Here is an 8,427-nt window from a genome sequence, read left to right on the forward strand (position 1 = left end):
CTCAACAAACAAAAAGCAAATAATCCAATTAAAAAATGGGCAGAGGAGCTGAATAGACAGTTCTCTAAAGAAGAAATTCAGATGGCCAACAGACACATGAAAAGATGCTCCACATCACTTGTCATCAGAGAAATGCAAATTAAAACCACAATGAGATATCACCTCACACCAGTAAGGATGGCTACCATCCAAAAGACAAACAACAACAAATGTTGGCGAGGTTGCGGAGAAAGGGGAACCCTCCTTCACTGCTGGTGGGAATGTAAATTAGTTCAACCATAGTGGAAAGCAGTATGGAGGTTCCTCAAAATGCTCAAAATAGAAATACCATTTGACCCAGGAATTCCACTTCTAGGAATTTACCCTAAGAATGCAGCAGCCCAGTTTGAAAAAGACAGATGCACCCCTATGTTTATCACAGCACTATTTACAATAGTCAAGAAATGGAAGCAACCTAAATGTCCATCAGTAGATGAATGGATAAAGAAGATGTGGTACATATACACAATGGAATATTATTCAGCCATAAGAAGAAAACAAATCCTACCATTTGCAACAACATGGATGGAGCTAGAGGGCATTATGCTCAGTGAAATAAGCCAGGGGGAGACAGACAAGTACCAAATGATTTCACTCATATGTGGAGTATAAGAACAAAGAAAAACTGAAGGAACAAAACATCAGCAGAATCACAGAATCCAAGAATGGACTAACAGTTACCAAAGGAAAGGGACTGGGGATGATGGGTGGGAAGGGAGGGATAAGGTCGGGGGAAAAAGAAAGGGGGCCTTACAATTAGCATGTATAGTGTTGAGGGGGGGACGGGGAGGGCTGTACAACAAAGAGAAGATAGGTGGTGATTATACAGCATCTTGCTACGCTGATGGACAGTGACTGTAGTGGGGTGTGTGTGGGGAAGCCTGGTAAACATAGTGTTCTTCATGTAATTGTAGATTAATGATAGCAAAAATAAAATAAAATAAAAAATAAAATGCTTTGCCATAAACTTGTCCTTTTGTCCAGGGCATGCATTGGTCTTTCCCTTTGTTAAGGAACCTTCTCATTTAATCTTCAGATCTCAGCTGAAGTATCACTTCATCATAGATATCTTCCCCGACCTCTCTGACTAGGTTAAATCCCCATATGATGGGCTCTCATTAGTGCCTGGTACTTCTCATTTGTGGTAGTTACCACAGTTGGAAGTTTCTGGTATGTGAATATTTGATTAAATGTCTATGTACTGTGTAAATCTGGTTTGTTTGCCATTGTAGTATATACATGCTGTGCTTGCATATAGATGATGTTCAATCAATATTTGTTAAGTGAATGACTGACATGAATGGGCTGCCATTCCAGAGTTAAGAGAAGTTACCAATAAAGCATATTCTAGGACCACTCCTCAGAGAGTGCAGTGAGGAAAGAGAGGATAGGTAATGGGAGGCTGGGAGGAGGAGTAGGGGTGGGAAAGGTTGAGGGACAGTTGCTTGGAAGAAAGCAGCAGGACCATGGTTAACAAAGTAGGTAAAGAGCTAATGGAGAAGCAATGGCTAGTGGGGCCAGGTCCCAGTGGAGAGAGGAGGGGCTGAATAATTAACCATGACTGCAAGAAGGAACTGGTCTTTAACAGAAAAGAGGTACCTCCTCGATGGAAAGGGAAGATGGGTGAGGATGCAGAGAAGTGCATGTGGGAGGGTATGATGGCAATAGGGAGGAAGGGCAGGAATCTGAGGCCATCATACTTGGTGATCTCATTCTCTCTGGAGAAGAGTTGAAATTTTGTGAAAAATGGGGCAGGAAGGAGGTGATATGTTAAGGATCCTGAGGAAAGTGTTAAAGGATTGGAGACAAGAGGAATGATGGCTGGTGGCCTTATAGGCCTAAAGGACAGAGGAGTTGAGGATGCTGGTAAGGGAACAAAGGATCTAGGCTTGTGTTCTTGATGAAAGTTCTTGATGGGAAGGAGGGGAAGTAATTTCATGACAACAGTGAGGAGGGTAGAGGCTTGTAGTTCAAGATGGTATGATTCTCAAAGGTCAGGGTGTGTGTGTAGTAGTAGTAGTCTGCATTTGGGCCTTGGGGAGCCCCTAGAGTGGAGACCCCTTCTCTCTCCTGCCCAGATGTGTGGGAGAATGTGCAAAAGTACTTAAGCAAAGCCAGCCTCTTACACAGGAATTGGAAGCTCCAAGTATATAAAGGGACTGAAAATTTAGGGGTTAGTCACTATGAAATGGAGGGTCTGAACAAGAAAGACTTAGAGATGGGTCCACAAAGGGAAGGGCTAAAGGCAGGGAAGCAGTGAAAGGGCAAATTAAGCAGAGGCAAGGCAAGGAAGCTCAGTGTGGGAATGACTAAATGGGAAGAGAGAGATGACCCAGAGGCTTACCTTGCAAGCAATGATCCTGAATGACAGGATGAGATGCTGACAGTTCTCACTGGTTCTGTTACTGATTTGTTCCTTCTTAGTTCAGGAAGAGAGGCATTGGGATAGCACGAGTGCTTGGTGTCAGGCTGCTGTGAGCCTTAGTCCCCTGCTCAAATGCTCAGTCACAGTCATTAAAGCTATTGGGGTAGAGCCCAGCCCTGGAGAAAATGAGCAGGAGTGTTAAAAATGGCCAGCATCCAGCACTGGATGAGTTGAGATCTTCCAAGAGCAAGTATGTTTTCCAGGCTCTGAAAGACTCAATTCCCTGTAGAAACTCTAAGAGAAAAGGAAACTCCTGGTTCTCTCCCACAGAGCAAGAGCCAGAGAAAGCAGCAGGGGATGGGATCTAGAACACAGGTGGAGGGATTAAATGTGGAGAAGAGGAAGGACTCTTATCCTCTGGGACGGGAAGTAAAGAATGCCAGTTCTCTGAATTTCAAATCACAGTGATCAATTTGCTGAAATTTACCAATTTTGTCAGTTTACCAAAATTTAGTTTCTTTTAATTATGTGTAAAGTTTACAACGATTTGCATGACTGGGCAGATTTTAACTACTTTTGAAGATTTCTACAAAGTATCAGTTGACTAATTTTAAGTTTAGCTTTAGTTTTATTTTTAATTTATTTGCAGCTGTTTCAATGAAGTCATTTTGCCATGGCTGGCCAAAGTTCAGTGTATTCTAAGTTTTTCCTTACTTTGAATCTATGACTTTTGGGAATGAGAATTTCTTGTGTATTTTGCTCTACAAGTGTTGTGCAATGACTCAAATGTGAAAGATTTTATAAACATCATGGCGGGGGAGGTTCTTTTCCAGAACATTTTTCAATCCAGTTATTTGCCTTTTTAAAAACTATTTTTCTGCATTTGTTATGCATTTCAAATGCCATACTCATTAGTAAATAGTATTAATATTATTACAGTAAGTGATAAAATTAATTATATAGATCCTATTATAAATCATTAGTTCAAGATAATTGTTTTAAGCTATCATGATGACCTCTGATAAATGGACCTCCTTCCACAGTGACCTCTAAGAACCATTTGTAGACTTTCTACCAGTTCCATTCATATCACAATAGAAAGACTGTACTTTAGGAAGATTTCTGCTTATTCTTATCCTTGATTTTGTAGTTGTTACTACTTCTAAATAGTTAAGATTTTGCTTTGATTTCATTTTTATTTGTTTAAATAAGTTTTATTGAGATACAATCTATATTCCATAAAATTCATCTTTTTAAAGTGTACAGTTCACAGTGGTTTTAGTATATTCAAAGTTTAGTATATTTAAATTCCAGAATATTTTAATGGCACCAAAAGCAACTCCATACCCACTAGCAGTTACTCCCCATTCCCTCTCTCCTGAGCATCTTGCAACCAATCTATTTTCTGTCTCTGTGGATTTGCCTATTCTGGGTATTTCATGTAAATGGCAGCATACAGTATGTAGCCTTTTGTGATGGGCTTTGTTTCATTTAGCATATTTTTGAGGTTCATCTGTGTTGTAGCATAAATCAATACTTCATTCTTTTTTATGGGTGAATACTATTCTGTTGATGGATATATTCACATTTTGTTTATTCATTCATCAGTTGATGGGCATTTGAATTTTTCCCACTTTTTGGCTATTAGGAATTATGATAATACTTCTGTGAACATTTGTATACAAGTTTTTATGTAAACATATCATTGCAGTTCTCTTGGTTATACATAGGCATGGAATTGCTGAAATTTTACATATTGTAATTACATATTATAAATTATGTTTAACATTTTGAGAAAATACTTGAGGAAATGTTACCTATAGTCACTGCACCATATATTTTTACCAGTAATGTTAAAGGGTTCCAGTTTCTCTATATTCTCACCTTGTTATTATTGCTCATCTTTTTATTATAATCATCCTAGTGGGTGTGGAGTGGTATATCCTTGTGGTTTTCATTTGCATTTCTCTAATGATTAACAATGTGCAGCATCTTTTTATATGCTTATTGGCCATTTGTGTATTTTTTTCTCTGGCTTCTTTCAAGGTTTTCTCTTTGTCTGATTTTTTTGTGGCTTGAGTATTCTCTGTAATTTGAATAGTTGCAGTTATCTACATAGGTGTATATTTTGTCAGCATTTGTTGTTTCATGTTCTCTGAGCTTTCTGTATCTGTGATTTGCTGTCTGTTATTAATTTGAGAAAATTCTCAGCTATTATTCCTTCAAATATTTTTCCTATGCTTTTCTTTCTTCTCTTCTGGCATTCCCATTACACATATTTAGTTATCCCTCATGCTTGATGCATTTCTACTAATTATTCAAATTCAGCCCTAGCATTGTTTCCTCTGAAAAGTTAGTTACACAGTGACCTCCTCCTTTCTTGCTTCTCCAGGATGCCTTGTGCAAACCACTTCCATAGTACTTGTCAACTGAAATCAACACAACTGTTATATTTAAGACAGAGTTCATTCAGTCTTACTGAGGACAATGGCCTGAGAGCAGTCCATCAGTCTGTTGATAAACTGCTGTAAAGCCTCTTCATTTGCAGACACATTCAATACTTTCTCTGCAGGAGGTGATGGAATTTACCAGTACATCAAGTAGTGTGGCATGGAACATCTAGTTAGTGTTCTAAAGGATGCTGTATACAGCTGGATGCTATCTATGTGTGGAAGAGGAGGCAAGGATAAGGGTCTCATTAGGTGGATTATCTCATATTGGATTGGGGATGGAAAGGACATATGTGACATTATCTTATCAGTGTTGATCAGATATTTCCTGGACTGACTACATTTCTGGGAGAGGTTGAAACTTCAATTAGGTTAGGTGTTAAGATCCGGTTTGGTGACTTGGCCTTGCAGCAGTGACACCACACTGGGCCTGTATCTCTCTTTAACACTATCTTGCTAAATTATACTTGTTTGGTATCTCTGTTCTCTCTATTAGCACTGGAGAAGGAATATGATTGCTAGATTCACTTGATATGTATTTTTTGAGCACCTCTTGCTCAGGAGACACTGTACTAAGTACTGTGATGAATTTTGCAGGTTATCTTTCTTTTCTTAAAGGCAATTTCTCAGCCTTCTTCATAGGTTCTGTATCCTGTCTGTCCCCTAATGTCTGACCTCACCTCCTTTTCCTCTACATAAATGCTCTTGAGTCACCCCATCCATTTCCTTATCTTTAATTGTCCACAACTCCCAAATCTTTTCTCCCAAGGAAGAACTCCTTTCCAAGCTCCAAATGCTCCCAGGCATTTCAAACTCAGCATATACAAAACTGAACTATTTTTCCTCCTGGGATAAAAGGAAAAGATAAATATAGGAAAGATTTGGATACTGTTTTAAGGAAAAGTAGTCTGAAATTAAATCAGGACAATGGCATTAAGTTTTCAGTGACATCCCTAGGAAAAGCTTTTGTATTTTCATCTTCTTGAAGTGAATAGCAGCAAAACTCCTTTAATGCTTGGCTACACAGTGGTGTGTCAAGGTGTATGTGAAGCTACAATGTAAACAAGGCTCATGTTAAAGCATCAATTTTGATAGAAGCTTGTGTGTATAATGCACAATATTTAACTTGTAAGAACTAAAAACATTTTTATATCAAATAGATATATTGTGCAAATTTACATTCCCACCAGCAGTGTAGGAGGGTTCCCCTTTCTCCACAACCTCGCCAACATTTGTTGTTGTTTGTCTTTTGGATGGTGGCCATCCTTATTGGTGTGAGGTGATATCTCATTGTGTTTTTAATTTGCTTTTCTCTGATGATTAGCGATGTGGAGCATCTTTTCATGTGTCTGTTGGCCATCTGAATTTCTTCTTTGGAGAACTGTCTGTTCAGCTCCTCTGCCCATTTTTTCATTGGGTTATTTGCTTTTTGTTTGTTGAGGTGTGTGAGCTCTTTATATATTTTGGATGTCAACCCTTTATCAGATCTGTCATTTATGAATATATTCTCCCATACTGTAGGGTACCTTTTTGTTCTATTGATGGTGTCCTTTGCTGTACAGAAGCTTTTCAGCTTGATATAGTCCCACTTGTTCATTTTTGCTTTTGTTTCCCTTGCCCGGGGAGATATGTTCATGAAGAAGTCGCTCATGTTTATGTCCATGAGATTTTTGCCTATGTTTTTTTCTAAGAGTTTTATGGTTTCATGAATTACATTCAGGTCTTTGATCCATTTCGAACTTACTTTTGTGTATGGGGTTAGACAGTTAAACCATTGTGGAAAGCAGTATGGAGGTTCCTCAAAAAGCTCAAAATAGAAATACCATTTGACCCAGGAATTTCACTTTTAGGAATTTACCCTAAGAATGCAGCAGCCCAGTTTGAAAAAGACAGATGCACCCCTATGTTTATTACAGCACTATTTACAATAGCCAAGAAATGGAAGCAACCTAAGTGTCCATCAGTAGATGAATGGATAAAGAAGATGTGGTACATATACACAATGGAATATTACTCAGCCATAAGAAGAAAACAAATCCTACCATTTGCAACAACATGGATGGAGCTAGAGGGTATTATGCTCAGTGAAGTAAGCCAGGTGGAGAAAAACAAGTACCAAATGATTTGCGTCATCTGTGGAGTATAAGAACAAAGAAAAACTGAAGGAACAAAACATCAGCAGAATCACAGAATCCAAGAATGGACTAACAGTTACCAAAGGGAAAGGGACTGGGGAGGATGGGTGGGAAAGAAGGGATAAGGGCAGGGAAAAAGGGGGCATTATGATTAGCATGTACAATGTGTGTGGGGGCACAGGGAGGGCTGTGCAATACAGAGAAGAAAAGCAGTGATTCTATAGCATCTTACTACGCTGATGGACAGTGACTGTAAAGGGGTTTGGGGGGTGACTTGGTGAAGGGGGGAGCCTAGAAAACATAATGTTCTTCATGTAATTGTAGATTAATGATAACAACAACAAAATAGATATATTGTGGAACAGATTGCAAAACTGTCAGAAAACTAAATTTCTTTCCTCAGAATACAAGCACACAGAACTTGGTGACAAGTAGTGATTTTACAGCATCTTACTATGTTGATGGACAGTGACTATGAACGGGGATGTGGGGGGGACCTGGTGAAGGGGGGAGCCTAGTAAACATAATGTCCTTCATGTAATTGTAGATTAATGATACCAAAAAAAAAGAATACAAGCACACAGACCAGTTCTGTTTTTGGGAATCTCCACTTTACCAAATTCATGTCCTAGAATCAGAGAGCTAGAATATGCTCATTCATTTCAGAGCACAGAGAGGAAAGCCTTAAAGGTACAGACATTACCCAATAGTGAACAATGGGTAGTTAGCTATGCAGGAAGTTCTTTTTCTGATGAAGTAGGAGGAAACCCAGGAAGGGAGGAGTTAGTGAGCCCAAAATGCAGAACTAGGCAGAACTTAGTAGAACACATTGATTCAGCCAATAGACACTTACAGATGCCCATTTTGTCCCATGTTCTCTACTGGGTGGCCCAAGATTGAATTAGGTATGTCCCCTACTCTGAAGGAGTTCACTGTCAAGTAATGGGTGCTGAACAGTGTAACTGTGCCACAATGGATATACAGTGTGAAAATGACCACCAGAAAAGTGCCTAGCTTTGCTTGAGGAATTCAGTGAATACTTTGCAAAAGAGGCATCATTTCAGCTTTTGGCTGTCTTGGGAAATACATAGGTGTTTTGTGTCTGTAGACTGCTTAGAAATATTTCAGGAAATTGGAATATGAAATGTGTGGGAAATGCATTAAACACACATTCTTGACAGTCACTGTGAGTATGTAAATCCCTGGAGAGGAAGGAGCCCATTTCTTTAGCCTTAGTATACTCAGCAGTGTAGCTCATCACTAAACCTGAACACAGTAGTACCTTGTTTTGTAAAGCTCAGCTGGAGAGTTGAATTTCATGGACAACATGTAGCTTACTCATTCTTTAATAAACGTATGTTGAGCATCTGTCAGGTCCTATGGTAGGAAGTTATCCAGGAGAATGAGTTCTAGCGCTTGGCTTTGGGAGATCTACTGA

This window comes from Manis pentadactyla, chromosome 9, assembly GCF_030020395.1.
Source record: "Manis pentadactyla isolate mManPen7 chromosome 9, mManPen7.hap1, whole genome shotgun sequence".
NCBI classification, from domain to species: Eukaryota; Metazoa; Chordata; class Mammalia; order Pholidota; family Manidae; genus Manis; species Manis pentadactyla.